The following is an 8,600-nucleotide window of genomic DNA, read 5'->3' as shown; positions in this document are numbered from 1 at the left end:
CCAAAAAGCTCAAACCAGATGGGGTGGCGTATCGCTACAGAATGCTGTGGTAGCCATGCTGGCTAAGTGTGCCTTGAATTCTAAATAAATCAATGAGTGTCACCAGAAAAGCACCCCCACCCCATCATACCTCCTCCATGCTTCACGGTGGGAATAACACATGCGGAGATCATCCGTTCACATACTCTGTGTATCACAAATACATGGCGGTTGGAACTAAAAAGCTTACATTTGGACTTATCAGACCAAAGGGCAGACTTCCACCGGACTAATGTCCACTGCTCGTGTTTCTTGGCCCAAGCAAGTCTCTTATTCTTATTGTTGTCCTTTAGTAGTGGTTTCTTGCAGCAATTCAACCATGAAGGCCTGATTCACAGAGTCTCCTCTGAACAGTTGATGTTGAGATGTGTCTGTTACTTGAAATCTGTGAAGCATTTATTTGGGCTGCAATCTGAGGTGCAGTTAACTTATTTTTGGTTACTACATGATTCCATATGTGTTATTTCATAGTGTTGTCTTCACTATTATTCTACAATGTAGAAAATAGTAAAAATTAAGTAAAATCCTTCAATTAGTAGGTGTTTCCTAACTTTTGACTGATACTGTATACACTACCGTTCAAAAGTTTGGGGTCACTTAAGAAATGTCCTTGTTTTTTGTCCATTTTTAAAATAACATCAAATTGATCAAAAAGACAGTGTAGACATTGTTAATGTTGTAAATGACTATTGCAGCTGGAAACGGCTGATTTTTATATGGAATATCTACATAGGCGTACAGAGGCCCATTGTCAGCAACCATCACTCCTGTGTTCCAATGGCACGTTGTGTTAGCTAATCCAAGTTATTCATTTTAAAAGGCTAATTGATCATTAGAAAACCCTTTTGCAATTATGTTAGCACAGCTGAAAACTGTTGTGCTGATTTAAAGAAGCAATCAAACTGGCCTTCTTTAGAGTAGATGAGAATCTGGAGCATCAGCATTTGTGGGTTCGATTACAGGCACAAAATGGCCAGAAACAAAGCACTTTCTTCTGAAACTCGTCAGTCTATTCTTGTTCTGAGAAATGAAGGCTATTACATGTGAGAAATTGCCAAGAAACTGAAGATCTTGTACAACACTGTGTACAGTACTACTCCCTTCACAGAACAGTGCAAAGATAGACTCCAACGGCAGAAGATTGTTGCAGTGTTACATGTACACTGTATGTCCTACCTGGGACAAAGAGGACTAAGTAAGTTAGGACTGTGTATGTTTGCCATTCAGAGGGTTAATGGGTAAGATAAAATATTTAAGTGCTTTTGAGCGGGGTATGGTAGTAGGTGCGAGGCGCACTGGTTTGTGTCAAGAACTGCAACTCTACTGGGTTTTTCCTGCTCAACAGTTTCCGGTGTGTATCAAGAATAGCTTACCACCACCCAAAGGACATCCAGCCAACTTGACACAACTGTGGGAAGCATTGGCGTCAACATAGGCCATCATCCCTGTGGAACGCTTTCGAAACCTTGTAGAGTCCATGCCCCGAAGAATTGAAGCAGTTCTGAGGGCAAAGGGAGGGTGCAAATCCAATTAGGACGGTGTTCCTAATGTTTGGTATACTCTGTGTATAAAAGCTTCAGAAAGGTATTACTAAAGGTTTTAGACATCATAAGATATTATCAAATCCACTTCCTTTTCCCCATCACAGTTAATACTTCTTCTGTTTGATGAAAACATTACAGCTATGTTGGCTCCATTACATTATTTGGTTTCCAAATCATGAGCAGTGCACACCTGTATAGGTCAGCCGACTATTCTGCGGGAACACCCAAACAATCACTCCGACTGAGGATCCAATGGGAACTTCCAATGTCAATATTCAACCAAATATCTATACTTACAGGGTTCATTTTACTAATGCTCCCAATGTTCCATTACCAATGAGAGGAGATGGAAACAGGCCGTATGGGTCTAATGGAATATGTTATGCTATATATGGGACAGGGAAATGCCTCTGTGTTCCAAAATGATTACATTAAATAGGTCTAATATAGCCTGGTCCCAGAACTGATTGTGCTGTCTTGCCAATACAAAATTACCATAGGAAGGTGGTAAGACAGCAGATCTGGGACGAGGCTAGGTTTAATATAGGATGGGGAAAACAAGGGTGCAGAGATCATTCCATTGACAGTGAATACTCAGAAAGGGAGAGAGCAGCTCTCTAGCCAGTAATAGGCTACACATATATTTACCAGTCAAATGTGCGGACGTCAGACAACAAGCGTTGGATGGTTTCAAGAAAAATACATGCAAATATGGAATCCCACTATTTCACTGCTGGATACAGTATGATATACTAATATACTTCCATATTGTAGCAGTACTTTATGTGGTTTGGTTTGTACCAGTCTCTCACTCACAACCAAGGAGTAGGCTGCAGTTGCACTGCCTAGACAGTCATCTAAAGTCAGTTGTGTGTCGATTGGATTGGTGGAGGGTAAACTGATCCTAGTTCAGTTACAGGCAGCTTCTACCTCAAGCCATGGAGGAATGAAGAAGCTCAATAATACCCAGCTTACTCTGATGTTATGCAGCAATCTAACCTTAATGTTACAGTTGTATGTAAAGCAACTGGCAAGACAACACCCACAGCAGTCCTACTAGGGGGAACTGCAACATAACAGGTTTAGCCTACATATTCAAATTATATATGTATGTAGCTAATTTTGTTGGATAACAATACATTTCTTACTTGATCAGTAAGCGAAAATGTATGCACTCACTACTGTAAGTCGATCTGGATAAGATTGTCTGTCAAATGACTAATATAAACCACACAACCAAATCATAAGTACTGTATGAGAAATAAGAGCCTTTATTTTCATATTGACTCAATAAGACAACATTTAAGTGCAATTCAGATCTTTTATCATTCATAAAATCAGAACAAGCTAAACTAACCATTTCTGCCTAAATGGACAAATAAAACTGGTTAAAAAAAAGTAGTACCAAACAAATGATTTCCATTTCAGACAAAACCAAAATTCCCTTCCTGATATATTATTATAATATCGTCATATACATTTATCAAAAATAGACAGACCTGAAGACAGGGAAGTTCTAGTCTGGTTACACCAGACATAATGCTGTGCTCACCATTGTCCAGACTGTAAGGTGAGCACAGCGTTTAGTCTGTTTTAACCAGGCTAGGATAGTTCATGTGTAGTCTACTGTCAGGTTACAATGAGCAGCAGTGAGTTGATTGTACTCTTTAGGCCTGAATCCTGACAAGGTTTGGCCCATTTCAATTTTAATTCCACAGGTAAACCAACATTCTAATTCTCATCATTGCTTTTCAATGAGGATAATTGGAATTGGGATTTCAGTTTTCTTCCTGAATTGAAATGGAATTGACTTGGACTTCTGTGTAAACCATGTATCGATATAAAATGGGGGGATTTACCTGGACATTTGAGTTAGAAGCGTACAGTGGCAAGAAAAGTATTTGAACCCTTTGGAAATACCTGGATTTACACATAAATTGGTCATAAAATTTGATCTGATCTTCATCTATGTCACAACAGACAAACACAGACTGCTTAAACTAATAACACACAAACAATTACACGTTTTCATGTCTTTATTGAACACACCGTGTAAACATTCACAGTGCAGTGTGGAAAAAGTATGTGAACAATTGGATTTAATAACTGGTTGACCCTCCTTTGGCAGCAATAACCTCAACCAAACATTTTCTGTAGTTGCGGATCAGACCTGCACAACGGTCCGGAGGAATTCTGGACCATTCCTCTTTACAAAACTGTTTCAGTTTTGTTTCATTATTCTTTTTTTGTTTCATTATTATTCTTTACAAAATTGTTTCAGACATCCCAATATTCTTGGGATGTCTGGTGTGAACTGCTCTATTGAGGTCATGCCACAGCATCTCAAATCGGGTTGAGGTCAGGACTCTGACTGGGCCACTCCAGAAGGTGTATTGTCTTCTGTTGAAGCCATTCTATTGTTGATTTACTACTGTTTTGGGTCGTTGTCCTGTTGCATCACCCAACATCAATTGTCGGACAGATACACAAACATTCTCCTGCAAAATGTCTTGATAAACTTGGGAATTAATTTTTCCGTCAATGATAGCAAGCTGTCCAGGCACTGAGGCAGCCCCAAACCATGATGCTCCCGCCACCATACTTTACAGTTGGGATGAGGCTTTGATGTTGGTGTGCTGTGCCTTTTTTTCTCCACACATAGTGCTGTGTGTTCCTTCCAAACAACTCAACTGTAGTTATCTGTCCACAGAATATTTTGCCAGTAGCACTGTGGAACATCCAGGTGCACTTTTGCAAACTTCAGACGTGCAGAAATGTTTTTTTGGACAGCAGTGGCTTCTTCCGTGGTGTCCTCCCATGAACACCATTCTTGTTTAGTGTTTTACGTATCGTAGACTCGTCAACAGAGATGTGAGCATGTTCCATTGATTTATGTAAGTCTTTAGCTGACACTCTAGGATTCTTCTTAACCTCATTGAGCATTCTGCGCTGTGCTTTTGCAGTCATCTTTGCAGGACGGCCACTCATAGGGAAAGTAGCAACAGTGCTGAACTTTCTCTATTTATAGACAATTTGTCTACCATGGACTGATGAACATCAAGGCTTTTAAAGATACTTTTCTAACCCTTTCGAGCTTTATGCAAGTCAACAATTCTTAATCTTAGGTCTTCTGAGATCTCTTTTGTTTGAGGCGTGGTTCACATCAGGCAATGCTTCTTTTGAATAGCAAACTCACATTTTATGATTTTTTTTTAATAGGGCAAGGCAGCTCTAACCAACATCTCCAATCTCGTCTCATTGATTGGACTCCAGGTTAGCTGACTCCAATTAGTTTTTAGAGAAGTCATTAGACTAGGGGTTCACATACTTTTTCCAACCTACACTGTGAATGTTTAAATTATGTATTCAATATAGACCATAAAAATCCATAATTTGTGTGTTATTAGTTTAAGCACACTATGTTTTTCTATTGTTGTGACTTAGATGAAGATCAGATCAAATTTGATGACCAATTTATGCACAAATCCAAATAATTCCAAAGGGTTCACATACTTTTCCTGCCACTGTAGATCTCAAGTTAGGATTTCGGAACGTAGCGTTTCAACAGCATGATTTAGGCCTACAGAATAAACACATTACTACATTCATTACAGGAGCTCCACTTATTAATGCAACCAATCTCACTCTAAATAGACATTTTCAGAGACAATTATGGTCCTTTGTAGCTCAGGGTAGTGGGTTTGATTCCCGGGACCACCCATTGTAAAATGTATGCACGCAGGACTAATTTTCTTTTATCCCAAGCTAAATAGCATACATTATACGTCTAAAACCCATGTGAGGGTTAACAAAACAGTTAACATGGCCACGTTCAGTAAACACCAAATAGGATAAAACATTTTGAAACGGAAAAGGAGATGCTACTTCCATCTGAAATAGCAGATTGGTAGTGGTAATGCGCCCTTTACTGATTCTCACAGCCAACCAATCAGTTTGCTGCCAGCTCTTAACAAACTTTTGGAAAAAAAATGGGTTTGACCAGATACAATGCTATTTCTCTGGACAAATGAACAAACGTTCAGCTTGCTTATAGAGTAGTGGCACTCAACATGTACTGAAATGACATTAATGATTTTTATGTTGTTAGACTTCAGTGCAAACTCCGATATTATTGACCATAATCTATAACTGAAAAAACATGTTATGGCTTTACATCCTCTGCCATATCATGGGTTGAGTGCCATCTATCCAGTAGAGGGTTTTCTTCAATGGAAGCTTCTATAATAGAGGAGAGACTGACCGCATCAATTCTTGTTTTTGTTAGAAACAATGTGTTAAAAATGCCAAAATGTCTGTATAATCAACTTACATATGCACTGTATGTCTGTCAGAGCTATTCGGAAAGTATTCAGACCCCTTGACTTTTTCCACATTGTTACGTTTCAGCCTTATTCTAAAATTGATTAAATAAGAAAATCCTGAATCTACACACAGTACCCCATAATGACAAGAAAACAGGTTTTTACAAATAAAAAAACAGAAATACCTTATTTACATAAGTGTTCAGACACTTTGCTATGAGCCTAAAAATTGAGCTCAGGTACATCCTCTTTACATAGAAACATCTCATGGATGATCAACAACATGATTGGAGTCCACCTGTGGTAAATTCAATTGATTTGACATGATTTGGAAAGGCACACACCTGTCTATATTAGGTCCCAAGACTGGGTCCCAAGACTGAACTCTTTGGCCATCATGCTGTGGGGAGATTTTTCAGTGGCAGGGACTGGGAGCCCAGTCAGGAACGAGAGAAAGACGAACAAACCAAAGTACATAGAGATCCTTGATGAAAACCTGCTCCAAAGCGCTCAGGACTTCAGACTGGGGCGAAGGTTCACCTTCCAACAGGACAACAACCCTAAGCACACAGCTACAACAACGCAGGAATGGCTTCGGGACAAGTCTCCGAATATCCTTGAATGGCCAAGCCAGAGCCCAGACTTGAACCCGATCGAACATCTCTGGAGAGACCTGAAAATAGCTGTGCAGCAACGCTCCCCATCCAACCTGACAGAGCTTGAGATGATCTACAGAGAAGAATGGGAGAAACTCCCCAAATACAGGTGTGCCAAGCTTGTAGAATCATACCCAAGAAGACTCGTACTGTAATCACTGCCAAAGGTGCCATAACAAAGTACTGAGCAAATGGTCTGAATACTTACAGTTGAAGTCGGAAGATTAAACATTTACATATAAACTCAGTTTTCACAATTTCTGACATTTAATCCAAGTAACAATTTCCTGTCTTAGGTCAGTTAGGATCACCACTTTATTTTAAGAATGTGAAATGTCAGACTAATAGTAGAGAATTATTTATTTAAGCTTTTATTTCTTTCATCACATTCTCAGTGGGACAGAAGTTTACATACACTCAATTAGTATTTGGTAGCATTGCCTTTAAATTGTTAAACTTGGGTCAAATGTTTCAGGTAGCCTTCCATAAGCTTCCCACAATAAGTAGGGTGAATATTGGCCCATTCCTCCTGACAGAGCAAGTGTAACTGAGTCATGTTTGTAGGCCTCCTTGCTTGCACACGCTTTTACAGTTCTGCCCACACATTTTCTAAGCGATTGAGGTCAGGGCTTTGTGATGGCCACTCCATTAACTTGACTTTGTTGTCCTTAAGCCATTTTGCCACAACTTTGGAAGTATGTTTGGGGTCATTGTCCATTTGGAAGACCCATTTGCGACCAAGCTTTAACTTCCTGACTGATGTCTTGAGATGTTGCTTCAATATATCCACATACTTTTCCTCCATATGATGCCATCTATTTTGTGAAGTGCACCAGTCCCTCCTGCAGCAAAGCACCCCCACAACATGATGCTGCTACCCCCGTGCTTCACGGTTGGGATGGTGTTCTTCGGCTTGCAAGCCTCCCCCTTTTCCCTCCAAACATAACCATGGTCATTATGGCCAAACAGTTATGTTTTTGTTTCATTAGACCAGAGGACATTTCTACAAAAAGTGCAATCTTCGTCCCCATGTGCAGTTGCAAACCGAAGTCTGGCTTTTTTATGGTGGTTTTGGAGCAGTGGCTTCTTCCTTGCTGAGCGGCCTTTAAGGTTATGTCGATATAGGACTTGTTTTACTGTGGATATAGATACTTTTGTACCGGTTGCCTCCAGCATCTTCACAAGGTCCTTTGCTGTTGTTCTGGGATTGACTTGTACTTTTCGCACCAAAGTACGTTCATCTCTAGGAGATAGAATGAGTCTTCTTCCTGAGCGGTGTGACGGCTGCGTGGTCCCATGGTGTTTATACTCGCGTCTATTGTTTGTACAGATGAACGTGGTACCTTCAGGCATTTGGAAATTGCTCCCAAGGATGAACCAGATTTGTGGACGTCGACAATTTTCTTTCTGAGGTCTTGGCTGATTTCTTTTTGATTTTCCCATGATGTCAAGCAAGTTTGAAGGTAGGCCTTGAAATACACCCACAGGTACATTTCCAATTGACTCAAATTATGTCAATTAGCCCTTTAGAAGCTTCTAAAGCCATTACATAATTTTCTGGAATTTTTCAAGCTGTTTTAAAGGCACAGTCAACTTAATGTATGTAAACTTCTGACCCACTGGAATTGTGATACAGTGATAAGTTCAATAATCCGACTGTAAACAATTGTTGGAAAAATGACTTGTGTCGTGCACAAAAGTAGATGTCCCAACCGACTTTCTTTTACAATAAATTTGTGGAGTGGTTGGAAAATGAGTTAATGACTCCAACCTAAGTGTATGTAAACCTATGACTTCAACTGTATATAAAATGTTATATTTTAGTTAATACATTTGCTAAAAAAAAAAAAAATTAAAAAGGTTTTTGCTTTTGTCTTAAAATGTGGTATTGTATGTAGATTGATGAGGGGGAAAACGATTTAATCCATTTTAGAATAAGGCTGTATTGTAACAAAATGTGGAAAAAGTCAAGGGGTCTGAATACCTTCCGAATGCACTGTACTTACCCCACCAGACATCAAATAAAATTGTATTGGTCA

This window comes from Oncorhynchus nerka, linkage group LG28, assembly GCF_034236695.1.
Source record: "Oncorhynchus nerka isolate Pitt River linkage group LG28, Oner_Uvic_2.0, whole genome shotgun sequence".
Classification (NCBI taxonomy): domain Eukaryota; kingdom Metazoa; phylum Chordata; class Actinopteri; order Salmoniformes; family Salmonidae; genus Oncorhynchus; species Oncorhynchus nerka.
Note: the sequence above shows the minus strand (reverse complement) of the source record.